Genomic DNA, 22056 nt, shown 5'->3' with positions numbered 1-22056 from the left:
TAAGTTGGTTGTGTCCTGTAATTTCTCTTAATAGCACGCTGGCTTCGAGACGATATACCAGAGCAAATACAGACCCGAACCCTCCTCATATTTACGAAAACCCCAATTTGATCCCAAGAATCCTTTGTCAAGAAAGCACCATAACTCCCGTGTTCAAATCCCATTCATGTCCCGGCATTTTTGAGTATCTTGAAGAGCTTGAGTTTGACGAACGATTTGAAATATCTTTGTTTGAGTCTAAATCCGAAAGGGCTGTTGACCATACCATCCCCAATCCGAAATTTCTTGTAGACCTTGAAACGGAAAGAGCCAATAGATTAATTGATAATTACATTGCAACACAGCCCCAAACTCCATATTGCAGGCCCCTTGCAAACTGTGCACACTCCTCCAACACCTCCAAAGCCAAATCCACCGAGAATGGTGGCTGCCCGTTTCGCACCCCTTGTTCTGCCCCAAGTCCTAGATGACATGCCAAATGATTATCAAAGTAAAATCCCATTTTTTGATGGCACTCCTAATAGCATTACTGCTCAGCAACATGTAGACAAATGGCAGACTTCTATGAACTTCAAGAGATCGATGCGGAGAACGTGGCAATGAGGATCTTTGTACAAACATTTGCAGGTGACGTGAAGAAATGGTTCAGAGGTTTGACGGCTACAAGTATCACTACCTTGGCTGAGCTACAAAGACAATTTTTGAACCGGTGGGAAGTGAAAAAGAATCCCCTTCAAATTCTGGGCGAATACGAGCAAATCAAACGGAATGCCGGTGAGTAAGTCCAAGATTATTGTGTTAGATTTAATGCAGTCTACAACGAAATTCCAGACCATGTAAATCCACCTGTGGGACTAGCGATGATGAATTTTCCAGATGGTTTTGATGTTGACATGTCGTACGAATTAAGAGAGAGAGAACCAGCTACAATGGAAGACATGCAGAAAATTGCGGTTAGTGTTGAGGCAAATCTGCTATCCAAAAGAGCTAGAGCCAAAGCAGAGAAGAAAACCACGGTGAAAGAAGAATCTTCTTCAATGGATCAGCTTCTCAAAAAGGTAGAGAATATGCTTGAAAGGGTAAAACTTGATAAGCCAGAGCCACAAGTTAGGAATCCCAACTTTCGTGACCAACAGCAGCCATAATATAGAATAAGACAAAGAGATCAGCGAAGTCAAGAGCAGACAACACAACAGCCGGAACAAACACCTTTGCAGTATAATTTTGTGCATGGACCGGAGTAACATGAGGATGGGAATATAATAGGTGAGGAAAACCATCTCTTTACTCCAGATGAGTTGCCTACTTACATCACGAAGAGGAAGAATGTGCAGTAAATTCAACTACACACCAAGACACTGATTTTATTCTAGCTAGCGACACCGTGTTGGAGGAAGAATCAGAATAATATCAAAGGGGGTATATGAATGCTTTGTCCGCACAACAACAGTGATATTCTCTTAGAAATAGAGATGTTCCGACCAAAACAATTCAGAAAAAGAAGGAGGGTGAAACAACAAAAAATGATTCATCAGATACACAAAGAAAAGGAAAGGAGGCGGTTGGTCCGGAGAGCAGCAACTCAAAATCAGCAAGACAATCACAGCAACCAGCCACATCAAAAGAGAAGGAAAGGAAAGAGATCCCAGTCAAAGAGGTGGAAAGAACTCCCACTTTTAGCCTAGAGAATGAGATTTCTAAGTTAAAGGTATCCATCCCCTTGACTGAAATAATGAAGAACAACAGTTATAGAGGACAGAATTCCAAAATGTTGAATTTGGACCCAATGTCCGATATGGTAAATGTAGAAGATGACCAGCCCGAGATGATTTTTGGACCAGAAACAAATGGTGAGTCTCCTAATAGAGATGTTCCACCCTTCTATATCAGTTTACGATTGCATGATTTTGTGTTACACAACGCCATGTTCGATTCCATAGCTTCTCACAATCTCATGACCAAGGATATCATGGATAAGCTTGGTCTGGACATCACCCAACAATATCATGATCTCTATTCATTCGATTCCAGCAAAGTAAGATGTATAGGACTCATCAAAGACTTGGTTGTGAGTTTGGATCAGCTTCCTATGAAAAATGTTCTGATGGATGTAGTGGTAGCGGATATTCCTCCAAGGTTTGCCATGCTTCTTTCCAGGTCTTGGGTAGCCAAATTGAAAGGGACATTACAGCTGGATTTCTCCTATGCAACAATCCCGGTGTTTGGAAAAATGAGGAAGTTATATCAGGAACAAAAAATGAAATATATGATCACAAGCAAGGAGAAACCGATAAATCATCCTATTAACTATGTACATACAAATTTAGAGTCTTTTGTTTTGTTTTCAGATAGTTTAAGTGATATAGATAGCCAGATAGTAGAAGCAGATGACATTTCGGAAATAACAGAAAATTTCAGAGAAATCTTGAAGAAAGAAGGACAAGAAAAGTAGCAAAAGAATGGGAAATCAGCTGAAAACAATGGACAACAAACAGTCAAGGTATAGCAAATAGATTTCCAACACTTGCAAGAAGATGAAGAAGGCTTATGGAAAATGGATTTTGATGGAGAAGTAGGCAATGTCGGAGCTGGAATTGGTATTTGGGTACGTAGTCCTTTCTTCGCCCCAAACAAGGTGCCTAGCAGCATGAGAGTTTGCTCTTACAAGCTGGCCTTTGAATGTTCAAATAATGAAGTTGAGTATGAAGCCCTAATTGCTGACCTATAGATTCTTAGACAGCTGAATGCAAAGAGGATTTCGGTATATGGCGACTCCGAGTTGGTAATAAAACAGGTCAGAGGTGTGTATCAAGCAAAACATCCTAGGATGCGGGCCTATCGTAATGCAATTTTAGACATCTTGAAGCTATTTTCAGAATACACCTTGACATGTGTGCCTCGAATACAAAATAGTATTGCTGACGCTCTTGCCAAGGCAGCAAGCAGCTTGAAGATCCCTATGAACTCCAGTAATAAATTTGAAATCCATGTCAAGCACCGTCCAACCATTCCAAACAATCAACGATATTGGAAAGTGTTTCAAGATGATGAGGAGATTAAAGATTTTTTGCTCAACAAAGGTAAGTTCAAAGAAACCTCGATTGATGTGGAAAACAATGAGGGAAAAGGGAATGGTACAGATGAAGTGCAGATCAATCAAATGGACGTATTGCAGCTGAAGAATAACATCATTCCTAAAGGCTTGATACCTCTAGAGGAACTTTTTGATCAGGATGATGTAGCCCGCAAGCCAGCATTACATCCGACAGAGAAGGGTGTAGAGGAAGTCAACATCGATACCGCTGCCAATTCAAAGTTGGTAAAATTGTCCAAATCATTATCGCCAAATATCAAGGACAAATATATCAATTTTATGGCTTCATTTGCAGATGTATTTGCTTGGGATTATTCTTATTTAAAGACCTATGATACAAATATCATTCAGCACATAATACCCATCAAGCCCAACCAAAAACCATTTAGACAAAAGCTGAGAAGGATAAATCCAAAGTTGTTGCCATCCATCGAAAAGGAGGTAAATAGGTTGTATAAGTTAGGTATCATTGTGCCTATCAGATTCTCAGATTGGATATCTAACTTAGTGCCTATACGCAAGAAGACCGGTGAGATCCGCCTATGCATTGATTTCAGAAATCTAAATAAGGTCTCATTGAAGGACAACTATCCGCTTCCCAAGATGGACCATATACTTCAGGGAGTAGTGGGGGCATCTCGTATGTCACTGCTTGATGGTTATTCTAGATATAACCAAATTTCCGTCCATGAAGATGATAGAGACAAGACAACATTCACCACTCCATGGGGAACCTTTCACTATGCCAAAATGCCCTTTGATTTAAAGAATGAAAGTGCCACATTTCAGCGGACAATGGACTTGGTGTTTGCAAATGAGAAGGATGTGTTTTCGGTGGTGTACTTGGATGATTTGATGGTATTTTTCAAATCTGATGAAGAGCACATGCATCAACTAAAAATTGTCTTTCAAAAATGCAGGAAATATGGTCTATCGTTGAATCCCAAGAAGAGCTTGTTCGCCATGGAGGAAGGCAAATTACTTGGGCACATCATTTCAAAGGATGGCAATCGTATAGACCCAACACGTGTGCAAGCAATTCAGCAAATCGATCTACCTAGGAACAAAAAGGAGATACAATCATTCAATGGTAAGATGAATTTTCTGTGTCGCTTTGTGCCTAATCTTGCAAAACACTTAAGGGAAATGACCAACATGCTTAAGAAGGACAGCCAGGTGAAATGGATAGATGAGGCTGTAAAATATTTCAACTTAGTCAAATTGGCACTTTCTTCAGCTCCAGTTCTAGTTAGCCTGGACTACACTCAGGATTTCATATTGTTTTCATTTGCTTATGAGCACACTATGGTAGCGTATTATTACATAAGAGAGATGATCATGAAAGACCCATTGTATTATTTAGCAGGGCTATAAGGGATGCAGCTTTGAAGTACAACATCATTGAGAAGCACGCCCTGGCATTGGTGAAGGCATTGAAGGATTTTTGGTTGTATATCCTACATTCTCACATTCTGGCCTATGTTCCTAATACTACTGTAAAAGATGTTTTAGTGCAGACCGATCCAGAAGGGAGAAGAGGCAAATGGACTGCAGCCTTACTGGAGTATGATGTGGAGATAAAGCCTACAAAGATGGTCAAAGGGCAGGGGTTGGTGAAGCTAATCACTGAATCAAACTTGCATGCCTTGGACATAAATCCGATCGCTGCCATGTCTGATGAGAATGAGGAAGGAACGTCAATTCAGGTATCTGAAATGTTTGCTTTGTCCCCATGGTATTCAGATATAATATATGTGCTAATAAATCTATCACCACCGCCCGGCATGACTAGAAACAAAGCGAGAACACTGAAATTGAAGGTTGCCAAGTTTTGCATTTTGAATTCCGCACTATATTGGAAAGATCCTGGTGGCATTTTTTTAAATTGTTTGGTGGAAGAGGAGGCAAAGAAAGTCATGGAGGATTTCCACGGAGAAGAGTGTGGAGGTCATATTTTTTGGAAGTCAACAGCGAAGAAAATTTTGAGAGCAGGGTACTACTGGCCTACTTTATTTGCTGACGTGTATAAGATGGTCAAGCGCTGTCATAAATGTCAAATTTTCGAAGGAAAACAGAAATTACATCCTTTGCCACTTAAACCTATTGAAGTGAGCGCTCCCTTCCAGCAGTGGGGGTTGGATTTCATTGGGGAGATTCATCCCGCCTCTTCCGGACAGCATAGATGGATCCTTACAGTGATGTACTATTGCACAAAATGGATTGAGGAAGCTCCTACCAGACAAGCCACAGACATGGTAATCATTTCATTTCTCGAAAACAACATCTTGTCTCACTTTGGTTGTCCAAACAAATTAATCACTGATAATGCAGCAGCTTTCAAATCGAAAAGGATGGGAGACTTTTGTCATAAATATCACATAATTTTGGGTCATTCAACTGCCTATCATCCGCAAGGAAATGGGTTGGCGGAATCTTCGAATAAATCTTTAGTCAACATCATCAAGGAGCTGCTGGAAATAAATAAGAAGAGCTGGAACAAGAGGTTGGTCCATGCGCTTTGGGTAGATCGGATCAGTCAGAAAAATTCTATTGGTATGTCACCATTTGAGCTTGTTTATGGAGTGGACACAATATTTCCCGCTTCTCTTGCTGCCCCGGTGGTCAAAATTCTTCAGGAGGACAGCAGTGAGGAAGATCCCATGCAGAGAAGGTTGAATCAAATGATCCACTTGCAGCAAACAAGAGAGGAAGTTTTCAAGAACACATCCAAGTTGTAGGAGAAGATAAAGAAAATCTATGACAGAAAAGAAATTGTAGAGAAATTCCAGTTGGATGATGTGGTGCTAAAGTGGGATGCAAGGAATGAAGAAAAAGGCAAGCACGGAAAGTTCGAAAATCAATGGAAAGGTCCTTTCAATATCGCAACATATAGGGGTCAGAATGCCTTTCTTCTGAAGGAAATGAATGGGGAATATTGTCCTAGAGGGCCGATCAATGGTCGGCTGCTCAAGCGGTATCACTGCTGATCTATTAATGCTGCTTCCACTATCATTGTAAATACCATTTTTATTTCAGTTTGGTTTCAGTCTGTAAAGTCAGTTTTTGAGTCCTTTCAATGTCAAGTTTGAGTCAATTTCTTGGTTATTCCAGTTTTATAAATAAGTCAGAGTCCTGTGCTATTTATCAAAATGATGACTCCATAGCCCAATGGACAAAAGGCACTATCTAGCTCCTTCATAGATCTGTTGTTCTTGGCACCTCCAAGGATCTACCATCCCCCATTGGAGCCAATGTTAGAGTCGGTCTGGTCAACCCTCCGTCAAAGATAAAATCTCTTTGTGCATTTCAATTTTAGGTGTCCTGTTCCATTCACTCGACTGCATTTCGCTAGGGACATGCCATGATCTGACAGAGAAAGTCATGCTAGTCATTTTCCCTCATGTCTGGGCCCTGCTAGCTCAGGTCTTTGTCCATAATCATCGAAGCTCATGACAGTCAAGGTCTCGTCCTTTACAGGGCAAAGTCATATTTTATGTTTGGGTCTAGGAATTCATCAAGTTTAATCTTTGAAAACATGTCCAGAACAAGCCATGTAGGCCAGAGGGAGCCCTTACACATATGTGGTTCAGAGAGCTTCATCTTCAAGTGGAAAGACTTCGACTCTTCTTCAAAACTTTGTTTTGAAGAAAAGTCAAACAAGGTCATTTATGACAAAATTTTCCAAAAATGCACAAGTTGATTTTTCAGATGCAGTCATGGCTTCCATGGCCAAATGCCTAGTCACACAGTCCCCGCAAAGAAATGCCGAAAATCCCATCATGTGAGCCAAAATTTCAAAGAAAAACTGAAAATCAGGGTGTTTTAAAGTCAATGAAAAAAGTGCAAAACACAAACATTAGAAAGTGGGTTTTCAAAGAAGAAAAAATCAAACCCATCTCTCCCAAGCCTATATATACTTGTTTTTTCCCAAATAAGAGACATTGTGCTCTTGCAAGACTTGGAGAGACATTACAAAGGTGTGAGAGCGAAATCGTAAGAGTTTGGGTGAAGGAGAGTTGGTTTTCAAGGAGCGTGGCGCATACACCAAGGAGTGCGGTGCACACAGAGGGCGTGGCACACACGCAGCCTGCCGACCGTTCAGTTTTTTTAAGGGAGCGACGCACACCCAGCGCATGGTGCACTTGGGTTGGCACGCGACGCACACAGCCAGGGGCATAAAAAAATTGCTAAACCACTTCAAATCTTGGTGAGGGCTAGCAAAATAAGAGGTAGGCCCTGTTGACACCGCTTCTCCATCAATTTTGTCATTAATATGGTGTGTATAAGATGTTTAAATGGTACCCAAAAGCACAATGGCCAACCATGAAAAAATCACCAAGAAAAACAATGGATGAGGTTGCAAGATTGTGATGTTAGCACCAAGGTCACTCCCCTCCCCTTTTTTTTCCCTCTCCTCTCATTTTTCCCCATCTCCCCTTTGACAATTTTTCCCTAAAGGCCACCCTAAATCCACCACTAAACCCTCCCCCTATTCTTCCAAGCAAGGCAGGGCAACTTTGGTAGCACGCGGCGCACACATGAGGAGGTGCGGTGCACTCAGGGTGCGCGGCGCACTGGGAGCCTGGCCATAGTGTAAAAATACCACTAGCACGGAGCACTTAGAGCGCATGGCGCACTGGGCAGAGCACGCAGTGCACAGAGGTATAAACCCAGAAAACCACAAATTTGCCTAAAAATTTTGTGAATACCTATCAAACTTGAAAGGTAGACCAACTACCTTCACTCTTGGCATTAAACTTGATGAGAATATCATGATTTTGAGACTATGAACCGAATGCAATTTTTTTTTAAAGTAAACAAAGGAAGACATAAAGAAATCAAGCTCCTAGGGTTTTTGATACAGTAACAATGTTGTCAAAGTGTTCTCCTATCCTACCCCTCTCACCATTTTCCCTGCATCATTTTCCCCTTATCAGCACCCTAGCACTAATGCAATCATATTCCTTTCCCCCCCTCCTCATATGACTCAGAAACCCAAACCCTACCAAAACAAATTCAAAAACCTATCCCTATTTCATCATTCCTCTCCTAATACTCCCTGTTTTATTGTCCCCTTGGTGACAAATTTTCAAAGCATCTACCAGTTCCATTGGATTCAGAGGGCAGCATAAAACTCAGGGTACAAACAACAGTAATGGCATCAGAAGTTTCATCAGAGTATGAGGAGGGGACTCACAGTGACACATCTTCAGGAGAGAGGGCCCATAGGAGACATCACTGGAGTGGCAGACATCTTAGAGATGAGACAAACATCCTCACTCAGCTGCAGGCATGCCCACTTGCCATGTCTTGTTTTCGGCACTTGGCATGTTATGAATTTTGTCAAAGGGTGGAAAATGTCAGAGTCCATCATGAGTTGGCCCGCCTTTTTGCACTTCATCTACAGTGTAAGAATTTACAGGGTAAGTTCCATAGAAAGAATACCAAAAGGACACCGCTCACAACCAGATCTCAAATCAATACACCAGTATTTTTGACGTGATTAAAACCCTCAGAGTGCAAGGAGGGAAACAGTCCACGGCCTGTCCCAACGTGGGTACTATAGGCAATTTATTAATCAAAGAATGAAAATTTACATAAGCTTCTCTCATGCACGGATTTTTCGAACAATGACCCTCCATGCGCTTTAAATAGAACTCATGGACCAATCGGGTGTCAAGCCACGGATCAAGTGTCGGTAATACCGAGGTGAGAGTGAACCGTCGGATCACTACATATCGTGACCGTCGGATTGTAAGTTACAAAATGTACAACGGTAAAGAAACACACTTTACCTAACTCTAACCTAACTCTATACTAGACCAAGTTGAACTTAACTATATCCTATGTGTCGGAATATCCTAACATCCCCCCTTAAGAACAACTTGGGATAGGATTGAAGGATTTACAAATATGACACAATAGGAGAAGGAAGGAGGCACTAGAGCCTATCCCCCCTTATTGACAACTTCCTGAACTCCAAGCATATATCGAAGTTTAGTGAACTTCGCCTCTGTGAGAGCCTTTGTGAAGATGTCGGCAACCTGATCATCTGTTGGACAATATTGCACTTCAAGAACATGGTCATGAATGAGCTTTCTGATGAAGTGCATGTGTAGTTCAATGTGTTTGCTGCGCTGATGCTGGACTGGATCTTTGCATAGCTGAATGGCACTTTGATTATCACACCAAAGTGTGGTTGGATGCTGCTGCTCAAAGCCAAACTCTGATAGGATCTGACGAAGCCACAAGGCTTCCTTACTAGCTTCCACGGCACCACGATACTCTGCTTCTGCTGACGAAAGAGAAATGGCAGCCTGTTTATTACAAGCCCATGTAATAGGTCCTGAACCAAGAGTGAAGACATAACCGGCAGTAGACTTCCGATCATCAAGGTCACCAGCCCAATCAGAATCAGTGAAACCAACTAACAGAGGAGCTGCTTTGGCACTGTAATGAATCCCAAACTGTACTGTACCTAGAACATAACGAAGTATTCTTTTAGCTGCTTTCCAATGACTTTCACGGGGGTTTTGCATAAAACGAGCAACAAGGCCAACAGCAAAGGAAAGATCAGGACGAGTATGGGTTAAATACAAGAGTTTTCCGACAAGTTGACGGTATAAGGTAGCATCAACTTCAAGAGAAGTACCATGTAAGAATTTATAGGGTAAGTTCCACAGAAAGAATACCAAAAGGACACCGCTCACAACCAGATCTCAAATCAATACACCAGTATTTTTGACGTGGTTAAAACCCTCAGAGTGCAAGGAGGGAAACAGTCCACGGCCTGTCCCAACGTGGGTACTACAGGCAATTTATTAATCAAAGAATGAAAATTTACATAAGCTTCTCTCATGCACGGATTTTCCGAACAATGACCCTCCATGCGCTTTAAATAGAACTCATGGACCAATCGGGTGTCAAGCCACGGATCAAGTGTCGGTAATACCGAGGTGAGAGTGAACCGTTGGATCACTACATATCGTGACCGTCGGATTGTAAGTTACAAAATGTACAACGGTAAAGAAACACACTTTACCTAACTCTAACCTAACTCTATACTAGACCAAGTTGAACTTAACTATATCCTATGTGTAGGAATATCCTAACATACAGGGAGGTCAATCTGTCCTAGTTGGGGTCACTTTCACATTGACACCAGAAACCATATCAGTGGCAACAGAAATACCGAACATTGGGGAACAATGGCATAAGAAAAAGAAGGTGGAGAGACATCATTATGAGCCTTACATCAAGAACAGTTGTTTGAGCCAGCTCACCAGAGTTTTTCCATTCATATTTTTGAGGGATGAGTATGCCCCACGCATGAGGTTGATCATGAAGTATTTCAGTTTTGAGGGAAGGTTTTCCCGCCTCTATGCCTATCACATCAGGTTGCTCATGCACTTCACCAGGGTGTGGATGACGAGCCTCCCATTTTTCATCTGTGGGAACATAGAGAGGATGAAGAATTTCATGCAGCACAAGACCCATCAACAATAGCTAAACAGTGTCTATCATTTTTCTCTCATCCGGATTTTGGTGGACCATCAATTGGGATTGCAGGGTATTGCTTGGGACGACTTCATCTCCCGTGATTTCTTTAGCACTCCACCGATGGTATCAGAGGCAGAGCATGAGGTGGGCGGTCCTTCACATCAGTTTGAGCACCATGAGACTGCCACCTTGCTAGTATACATCACATACCAGAAGGGCAGTAGACCGTTGTTTGCAGCAGCAAAGCAAGTATTATCTCCACCCGGGGTGGAAGGGGCCTCGCTTCTGACATCAGCACCACAGGAGCAGGGTAAGTGCAAGGAGCCAGTGCAGGAGGAAGGGCCATTAGGAGAGTGAGAGACCGATTTTGTTCTCCTCCAGAATGATGAGATAGATGCAGAACCTACGAATGCTGAGCTGGGAGAGATCATTCAGGAGCAACAATTAGTGATTGAGAACTTATCCCTAGACTTAGTGATTGAGAAATGATTTCGGTTTTGTGAATCTATCCAAGCGATCAAGTTGCCGCTCAACAACACTGTCAGATTTGGATGATTCAAGAAAAATGACATCTCTAGATACTACAAACTTTTTATTTACTTCATCATAGAGACGGTATGCTTTAGATGTGTTTGAATACCACAGGAAGATACACTTACGACTTCTAGCACCAAGTTTGTTTCTATGTACCTTTGGTATTAAAGCATAATAGGTGGAACCAAAAATCCTGAGATGTTTTACCGAAGGAACATGTCCATACCACAATTCATAAGGAGTTTTGTTTCCTATAGCACTAGATGGACATCTATTCTTTATATATGCAGCACATAGAACAGCATCAACCCAAAACATTATCTTTACATTTTTGAAGAAAAGCATGGATCGTACCATATTCAAAATTGTTCTGTTCATTCTTTCAGCTACACCATTCTGTTGAGGATTATAAGGCACAGTTGTTTGATGTTTAATCCCATGTTGGCGAAGATAGTGTTCAAATTCATTTGATGTATATTCTTTTCCATTATCAGTGCGAATAGACCCAATATGAGATTGTGCATCATTTTCAATCCATTTATGAAAATTCTTGAATGTTTGAAAAGCATCAGACTTGTTCTTCAATAAATAAACCCAACACATTCTGGTGTAATCATCAATAAATGTCATGATATATTTATTTCCATTTGCAGAAGGAACATGCATTGGACCACATAAATCTGAATGAATTAGTTCAAGCTTCCTATGTGCTCTTGAATGTGAATCATGAAAAGACTGTTCGCTATGCTTTCCTAGAATGCAAGCATCACATTGCTTATGTTTTCTAGGAATTGTAGGCAAACCAGCAACACCATTTTTCTTCAACAAGCAGAGACTATCATAGTTTAAATGTCCAAATCTAGCATGCCATAATAAACTTGATGGAAGTGTACCTTCTTCATGATGAGAAATATATGAGAAATGTTGTGCATGAGCATAGGTTCCTTGCAGTTTAAGAATTTTTTCTTCTTCTATACCCCTCATGACAAGTGAGTGGTCAGATGCCTTTCTTACCTCAAGCTTTCCATCAAACATATGAATGGACTGACCTTGCTGGCGGATGTGGACCAAGGACAACAAGTTTCTCTTGAGCTATGGGAGAGATAGAACATGATCCAGAAGAAAGTCTGGAAGACCAGGCAGTTTAAGCCTGATTGTGCCAAGCCCTGATGGCTTGATTTTTGACTGATCTGCAAAGTATACTGCTCCATCAACATTGTCAGTAAAATCTTCAAAAAAATCTTTCCTATGAGTCATATGACAGGTTGCTCCTGAATCAAGCAACCAATCATTTTTCGAAGAAGCAAGTGAAGCATTAAACAAATCTTCATTTACTCCAATGTTACATTGTGCCTCAATATAGTGAGCGGATTCAAGTGCTTTACCTTTGTCTGTGTCATCAGTTTTACCTTTCTGCTGGTTTCTTCTCTGCTCAATTTTGTCCCATGGTAGCTTGCATGTAGAAGCATCATGTGATCCATTTCGTTTGCAGGGAATGCAATGCAGATATGCTTTTTCACCTTGAGAATGTCTGCCCCCCCTGCCTCTGAAGTATCTTCCTCTTCCTCTTCGTCCACCTCTTCCTCTTGTAGAATCTTGAGCAGGATGCTTTTCTTTATGAGCAAGGAAAACAGTCTCTTCAGAAGATTCAGGGACTGTTTTCTTTCCAAAGGCTTTCTCTCTTTCAGCAAACTTTTTCACAAGAGACTCAAAGGTTATGTCTTTAAGATTTCCATTTGCTTGTAAAGACTCAAGATAATTGGAGTAGGTAGGATAGAGTGCTTTGAGAAAGGAAATAAGAGAGGTATCCAGCTCAACCTTAGTGGATTTAATATCATGCATTATAGAATTTATTTCAGATGCAAGAGCAAGAGGATCATTATTTTTCAGTTCAAGAGTGAAGAGTTTAATCATGAGTTGAAAAACTTCAAGTGCAGAATGTGAATCATAGAGTTCTTTCAGCTTTTGTAAAGCTTCAAAGGCAGTGGAATAGGATGAAATATGACGACTTACTTCTTCATTTACAGATGCTGCGATGAATGCATAGGCTTTGCTGTTCTTGCTTTCCCAATGACAAGTTCTTTATCTGATGTAGGCTGCACAGGGTCTTTGTCTTCTTCTCTGACACACACTCCCTTCCACAACTCATTGTAGATGAGGGTGTGTTTTACCATCCGAGACCATTCAGGATATTTCTCCTTTCCAGTGATAACTATTCCTACCATAGAAATGATTGAATGCATTCTGTAAAAGAATGTCTCTGCTAAAAAAACTTATGTTGATAAAAAACTTCTGCTAAAAAAAAACCCTTATGCCACAGCCTTATGCACTTTATTTTCTTCTAACGTTTGATAGAAGCATTAGCATTTCATATATCACTGCAATATTACTCTGTTTTGAAAAATTCGCAATGGATCACTTCAATATATCACTTCATTCTATTAATATATCACTTCAATATATTAAAAATGCACAAGGGATATATCACTTCAATATATATATCAATGCAAAACTATTATGAAAGAAGCGCAATATATAAAACTTTTGAATGATACAAATGTTTTGAACAATACTGAACACTTTCAACTATCCCAGCAGCTTCGTGTCAAGAATGCATGGAAAACGACCCTCTCGATCCTTTCCGCTCCAAGTATAAGCATCTGTGTGGCATAGATGATATTGCATACTATAATATTCAATGTCTATACAGCTGACAGCTAATAACTCGTTTCAAATACATAGATGATAATGCATACAATAATATCATCTTTATGAATCACATACAATATCTTTATGCGGACCTATCCGAGCCCCCTCAGTAACCAATATCTTTATGCGGATCTATCCGAGACCATGTCAAGGTTATATACACAGAACAGAGATCAAATGAATGGATACCATGTGATGTCCAAGTCGCAACACCTCAGGCAGAGGCTTACCAGGCTGGGGACACGTTATACCTCCTCGCAGAAGGAAATGCGTTGTCTCGTCGGTGCTCGTTCACTGGAGCTCTGGAAAAGGGTTACGGCTATCTGAGCATGGCTGTAGTCACGAGATTGACAGTATCTGGCATTTTGGTATCTTTTCGTTTTGGTCGGAAGCTAGCTTCGAGTCTTTGCATGCAAATTATCTCGTCTCCGCGGTGAATATCTGAACAATTCAGGCTCAATTCCAGCGTCTAGAAGCATCTATCGGCTAATAGGGATCTTACGTTACTGCAACCATGCCTTAGGACTGGAAAAAAATCCTGGAAGCATTGGCGGCCAAGAGAAAGGCCGAAGCCGAGAGCGGGAAAAAAGAAAAGGCAGAAAAGTTCTTTGAAGCTCTGATACAAACCGCCTACGAGCTTCTTACTGACAGAATGGGAATATAAGGAGTGTGTTCAACGGTAACCAGCATAACAAATAACGCAGGCATTCAAACCGGGTAGTACGCAGTCTCAGGCATTCATGTTAGTCAGAGAGCGCAGAGATATCTATCAGAGGAATATCAGACATAGGCAGAGCAGCGCAGGACAGAGGCATTATGGCAAACGTTCAGGCAGAGGCATTATGGCCAGAGGAGTTACAAGGATTCTGGGACCTGTCCTCTGATACCATGTCAGGCCAGTGTAACTCCAGAATGGGTAGAGAAAAACTGATTGCACAATTCATTAGCTAACTATCATTTATATACATAAATGGGACGGATCAGTTCATCTTCTTGATGACTATTCGCGTTCCAGTTCACCCATCCGTTTAGGATTAGGTGTCAACAGAATTGACTAAGCAATTATGCAAATTTTTATTGAAAATTTCATAAGTAAGAAGAAATGTGGGAGTATGAGATTTCGACCTTCCTCCAATTAAAGCTATGTCATTTGGATCAACTTTATTAATCACGTTAGTTGGAGGTCTTCCCATTTCATGGGAAGCTTGAGAGATTATAGCGATAGGCAAAAGTGCACTAGTACAACATGTAATTCTTTCAAAAGTACCTTTTTCTAGTGTTTTAACTTGCTCAATTCGTAAAAAGTGATGTTAGCCCTATTATTTTTCATGTCTTCTATGATATTATACTCCATTTCATCCTAAATGATCAACGTTTTTGATGGAGTTGACGAATCTATTTGGACTGGGCTGGTTTGAGTCGCTTTAGATATCGTTTTCTTAGCTGCGACTTTATCCTTAGTCATTGAGCTTACGCTCTTTGGCTTGGGTGTAGGTTGAGGAGGATCAAGTTGATTTCTACTTCAAGTACTAACCGGGGATGCCTCTTGATGCTCTTCATCTGGGAGGATGAAGTCCCACATACCTTGTACCTCTACAACTTCTTCTTCATTGGTATGCTTTTCGGTAACAATTTCCTCTTCTTCTTCTTCTAATTTAGCATTTGTCATAGCATTTGGCGGCTTTGAATTGGTTGAAGGGTTTCTTCTATAAGGCTTGCATGGCTTTTTAGAAGAAGTTTCTACCACTTGTTTCTTAATGTCAACCATTTCGTTAGACATGGTTTTCAAAACTTTTTGCAATCCTTCTAAATCGAACGGATCTTTCGATTGTTTTTTCTTGGGGTCTTCCTTGAAAGTAACCTTCTTGGATTTTCGTTCTTCTATCGCATTTTTCTTTTCTAGAGCTATGATACATTTCTCTACCGATATTTCTTCTTTCATATTGTCGTCTAAAGTTGTTTTGTTAGCCCTATCAACGAAGATTTCTATGTTTGACAGTAAAGCAGAGATGTACCACTCACTTTGCACTTCTTTGCTAGGCTTGGAAGCAATAGGAATTTTATTTAACAGTTTATTGAAACGTGAATTAAAATCTTTGATAAGTTCCTTTGACTCGGCCCTAAGGTTAGATAGGTCATTGATCAGTGTCGCCATAGACCTGTCATCACTGAACTTAGTTAGGAATTGTTCTTGGAAGATATCCCAACTAGTGATAGACCCAAACAATAATGAGAAATACCGTGATCTAGCTGCTCCTTGCAGAGTATAAGGGAAAAGTCGGACGACAGCATCTTCGTTGGTAACTCCATTGAGATTTATAAATAACATAAAGTTATTTATATGTTCTTCCACTAGCATGCCTGCTTCAGGATTAAACTTAGGCAGCCATTTTTCAGGATGGGTCGGTAACTGACTCAAGGGCGCAAGAATTAAGACTGCCCTAGGTTATTCCATGGAGATTGGGCCATCGCTGAACTACTAACCGGGGAAAGTGCAGAAGATGATCCTTGCGATTGAGAAGACGAGGATATTACGACTCTAGATGATTGAGAAAAAGGTGTGGAAGTTCATGTGGACTGGTGGACAATAATCTGAAGTGGAGGAGTGGATGGTTGACTTCACGGTGGAGAGGTGGAGTTGGATGATGATGATGAAAGAGTCTCTCTATCAGACCCTTTAGTTGATTTCCTTGCTCTCTTTCTTGTAGGTAGAGGTAACTCGGTTGGCTGAACACTAAACTTTTCGCTCTTTAATCTGCTAAGAGGATGAGCAGGGTTATATTGCGAAGTCATGCTGCCCTGAGATTTATCAGATCTTTGAGATGATATGGAAAATCACTGAAGTTTATAGATCAAAGATTCAACTTCAGGAAGTTCAATAGTAGATTGTTCTAAAATTTCAGGGTTTGTAGGAGCGACTGTTGTCCTTTCGATTTCTGGCTCTAGATTTAAAGATTCTATGTGCAATGGAGAAGTCGGGGGAGATGGTGAGGGCAATTTACTCTCAGAATGGTATTTAGATTTAGACTTACTTGCCGTTCACAGTTTGGGGCCCTCCTTCTAACGCCAAATATGTTGAAGCCCCAAAAATCGGGTCTACAACAAGGGGGATACCCACCCAATCCAGACCTTAGTTAGCAGCTCCTTTCTCGTTTGGTATAGTGGGTCCGACTGGGGATATGGGACCATTTTCCCAATTTATGTGTGTGTGTGTGTTGAGATTTGATATTTCCTTTCTAAAAGTTCCTAAGTGAAATTCTTTTACTTTAACCCTAATCTAATGACATGCATTTATATTCTAATAAACAAAAATATCTAATTCTACACTAACTCGGGGTGTAATCTTTTCGTTATGCGATCTAAAATGATTACAAATAACAATTGGTAATAAAGATCATTCAACTGTTATAAGAAGAGAATTCAATAAAGATAAAGCACTTCATATAAAAAATTGGACGAAACGGTTGTTGAAAACATATCACATAATAAGCTACTCATACATTAAGCGTAAATAAATAGATATCACCGTACAGAAGTGCTAAATGATAACTCAAGCATTCACGCATCAATATATAAACAGATGAACATAAATATCACTTTAACACAAAAGGCAGAAATAGTTAAGAGATAGAAGTACCATTTATAACTAGTTCTGCTCATGAGCTTAAAGCGATAATGATTTATCTCTTCTTAATCCAACATCCACTAAGACTACAGAAGTGCAACATCAGTAGTAGATATTAAATGCAAATATCAATAAATCTTATTCCATTCATTCATCAAAACCTCCTCGGAGGGTGCAAAAATGCATGTTTTGAGGACAATTTTTTGACAAATTTCAGGACCCTTCTCTAAATGCATGAGAAGGGTTTAAATACTACTAACTAAATCTAAAAATATATTATTACAAAAATGTAGGATACGGTTTAAATGACCGTCCTCATTTTAGGCAAAAATAAAGCAAAATTAATACTAACATTGAATCTAAAATTAAAACTAATAACTAACTATTTATATATCTGTTCGTTGAAATCGCAAGCATTTAGCATTTGTTTGAGAAGAGTCGGCTGGCCAACTTCTGACTTTAACTGTCCTGCGAAAATGGCATCGGCAAGAGCCGACACCATCTTCTCGGCAGAATTGATGATACATTTGGGAGTCATGCACTGGCTGTGTGGTTTTACCAAATGTGCCCAGTAAGAATCCCAATTCAACTTAGTTAATCTTTTGATTGATTCAGCCTTTTCTTGAGCCTTCTCTCTCCATCCTTTCTGCAGTTGCCATGTATATATACATAACATTTTGAAGATATTTCTGATAAATACCATTGGTTTTAGGATCCAAGTTTTACTTTTTTACCTCTAGCATTGCTTTCTTACAAAATTTTTAGTTTAAAGGTGATTAAGTAATTAGAGGCTTTCCCTTTCAAGAGGTTTTTCTCAGCAATTGCGCATCAGAAACTGCCTTCGTTTCTTGATTCGGGCTTCTGGAGGTATCCATTATCCTTTTTTGCGATGCGATATTTCTTAAGGAGTGACTTTATCCTACCTCATCATGAAACTTAAGCTTTTTAGATTTTTCAAGGGTATTCTCCTAACTTTATGATGGTAAGTTTTATTGAAAAATGAAATTTCAGCACTAATTGATTTTTTAAAATTTTTTGACTAAGTGTCCCCACTTATTTAGTATTAGTAGTAACACTAAATAAGAGGGGGGATGTTGCTGGCCACAACAAGTCCCAGAAGTTTTCTTTGATGAGGAAGAAATCAGAGATGCTGAGGAAGAATTTCTCAATAACTTAGTGAACTATCGGAATCGTTGAGAAAAGCATGAGGAACTAATCACTAAGGCTTCAAATGAAGAGCCTTCTAATTTTGAAACTAACATGTTGTGTATGTTTTTAGGTTTGGCAGGTGATGAAAAAAAATTGGACAATGTGCTTATGCATGTTGATGAAGAAGTGAGATTACTAGAAGAGATGGTTGAAACATAAACATATTTTGAGCATGTATTTAATAATCTTGAGAATGATGGTATTGAGAGGGAAATTGTCATGATTAAAGAACTTGAGGAGAAGCAAATGAAAGTTTGTGATGATAACTAGAATGTAATATCTTCAGTAGAGAATCAAAATGAAAGTATTATGGAAATTGTGAAGGAATATGTGATGATGTTGACAGATATAGAAGTTCAGGAATTCTGTGATTTTAAAGTGGATTATTTTTATGAATCTATAAAACATGAAGAAAATTTAGAAAACCATAATTTTTTTTATGTTTTAGGAGAAGAAAACAACATCATTTTGTTTCAATAGTATAAGTATAGAAGATGAAAGGATACTTCATAATGATATGCTCCAAGAAATCCTAGCTATTGAACTGTTGAATGATAGTCTTGTGTTAGAACAAGGAACACTGTGTAATGCAAAGGAAAGTGTTGGAATGAAAATTGATGACAGTTTCATAACTTTTGTAGAAGGATAGTATAAAGATTTGATGGCAGAATTACATATGAAGATTGAAACCCATAGTTATTTTGAATCTGACACTTGTGATGGAATTTTTGTCTTATACAGGAAGGAGAAGTCATATGTAATTGACATGCTTATTAAATATGGAGGAATTTGTATTTTCCTGGAAAGATTATTAGATGAACCTGATAACATGGAAGAAAAGATTATCTTTAATGATAGTGAAAGGGAAGCTATAGAGTACAAACAATAGTTTGTAAATGATAGGGGCAAAGAAGAATTGGATAGAAATTTCATAATTTCTATGGTGAGGAGAAATGTACAGTAAGAAGATGCTAGTGGAGTTCAGTTGAGAACAAATTGTAAAGAGGAAGTTGAGAAATTATGGAAGATGAAGATAGTTAGAAAGAGGGGCAGCAAGGAAGAGAAATTAACAAAAGGAATTTGTATCAACAAGGAAAGAGGACAACAACAGAACAAGATATGGAAATCTGGAGGAACAAAAGTGACAGTGGTAGAAGAATTGAATCAGTAGCATGATGAAAGTGACGACCATTTACAAAGTAAAGTTTGGAATACTGGATAATTAGAAAAATAAATACATGACCAGGAGGTCATGAAAACTTTCACTTTGGGAGTCTGATGCAGGAGCATTTAGAACCAGTCAGCAATGTGATCACATGTTGTGACTAACAAGGGGTTGGAAGGTAAGAGATTAGTTAATTTTATTTATTTAAATGTGTGAGAGTGTTTATTTATTGTCAAATATGAGAAAAGTGAATAGTGGTTGATTGATACTCCCTGCATGGAGATCAGGACAAGAAGTTATTTGGTTGTGAATAGGATATGATGGATTTGAAAGCTTAATTTAGCATTTGTTTTAGAAAAGAGTGGAGTTGAAGAGATTCTTTAGGAGAGAGCGAGAGATTTCTGGATCTAAACCAAAATTGGTTCATGAATCCACATTTGTGTAAATATAGCCTTTTGTATAATTCAAAGGTTAGCTATGTTAGATTCAAATGGAAAGATAAGATGGATGAGCAAGGGGAGAACTGAAACAGTCAAGTGTGACTATTTCTTTTATAAATATTATAATTCTAAATAGTGTGGATTGTGTATATTATGTGTGTAAATCTGTACATGCATGTGTTTCCATAGTCTTCTGGTGTGACTGAGAACATGAGAAATACTGTGAATTTTGTGTTGAAAAGCATGAATGTATGATGGGATTTTCCTTTATAGGATTAGTACTTAATTGTTTAATAAACCCTGTGTATAGGCATGTAGAATTGGGATTCCTTCTTGGAATGAATGGAGAGATCAACCTGAAGTGAGTGAAATTGGGTTTTATAGTAGCTAGAAGAAGATTGAGAATATATTTTGTAGCGAAGAACATAGGATTTTTCTTTCAAATTCCTAAAGGATGATAAAGAAACAGTGAAGGCGAACAAATGGTGAGGCTTAGATCACATTGTTGGAAACGAAGGATGGATGGCTCAGATTTAAGCACATACCGCATGTTTTATCATTTAATACCTTGTAAGTCAACGGTTGCAAGAGTGTTGTGATCGATGATTGAAGGAGACCTACGGTCATCACACGACAAAGGAGTGCGGGTGTTAATCGGTGGAAGGAGGTTTCCATAAATAGTAAGCGAAATATCGGGCAACACTAAAGAGGTAAGTGGTATTTAGTGCTGGTCACCCAATACCATTCATCAATCAACATGTAGCAGTGGAGTAGAGAAAGAAAACCACTTTATCAGGTGGTTAACCATCTCACAAATTATCCACCTGATATCAATATCAATCGTCAAATCAAAAGGGGTTTATTGAATAGTTGAGATCGAGCGAACTATTTTCTTAGATCAGGTGAAGTGTAAATCATTGGATCAGAAAAGGATCAATGGTGGAGATTTAATCACTGCGGAAAAGGTTTGAAATACATGGAACTGAAAGTTTATAGATGCAGGTGTAATTCTATTTGAGATTCGGTCTTATGCATCGGAGTTGGACTGGCGTCCATTAGTCGAGTCGTTGTATTGCATTGTCTGTTGAGCGATGACGTTGCTTGAGTTTTTGTAAAATCCACCAATAACATAGCTCTCCTGATGAAAATGTGGCCTTAGCTCATAGGTCCACATGGGAATTATGAAGGGATATCAGTCAGCTGGCATCACTTCCTTACAAACAATACTAGTGCACCCCTAGGTGATACACTTGGCCTAATGTATCCCTTGTCCAAAATTTCCTTTAGCTACAATTTTAAGTCAACCAACTCAGTTATGCTCATCCTGTAAGGTGATTTTGATTCTAGAGTTACCCCTACCACTAAATCAATAGAAAATTCTACCTCCCTGTGAGGTGGCAACTCTGTAATGTCCTCAGTAAATACATCTTGAAACTACCGCAAAACTGTATACCTGTTAAACACATCTACATCCTTAGCCTCCTTACGCTTATCACTAGAAATGTGTACTACAAATAGCTTACACCCTTTCTTACGACTAAGATTTGATTACATAGTTGTCATGATCCTAACTAATGAGGATTTCTTCTTACCTTGTAGTACTCTTGGTTCTCCATTGTCATCAAAAGACTCAATAGCTTTATCATAGAAATCTACCATGGTTCTATGTAGATACAACCAATCTATGACCAATAACATATTGTATGAACCCAATGGTAATACATTCAAATGTGTTGCGGTAGGCATACCGTTCAAATCAAATGCACAAGCTCTTACCCAA

The sequence above is a fragment of the Pinus tabuliformis genome, chromosome 6, assembly GCF_031772625.1.
Source record: "Pinus tabuliformis cultivar Carrire ecotype Pingquan chromosome 6, CPIR1, whole genome shotgun sequence".
In the NCBI taxonomy this organism is placed as follows: Eukaryota; Viridiplantae; Streptophyta; class Pinopsida; order Pinales; family Pinaceae; genus Pinus; species Pinus tabuliformis.
Note: the sequence above shows the minus strand (reverse complement) of the source record.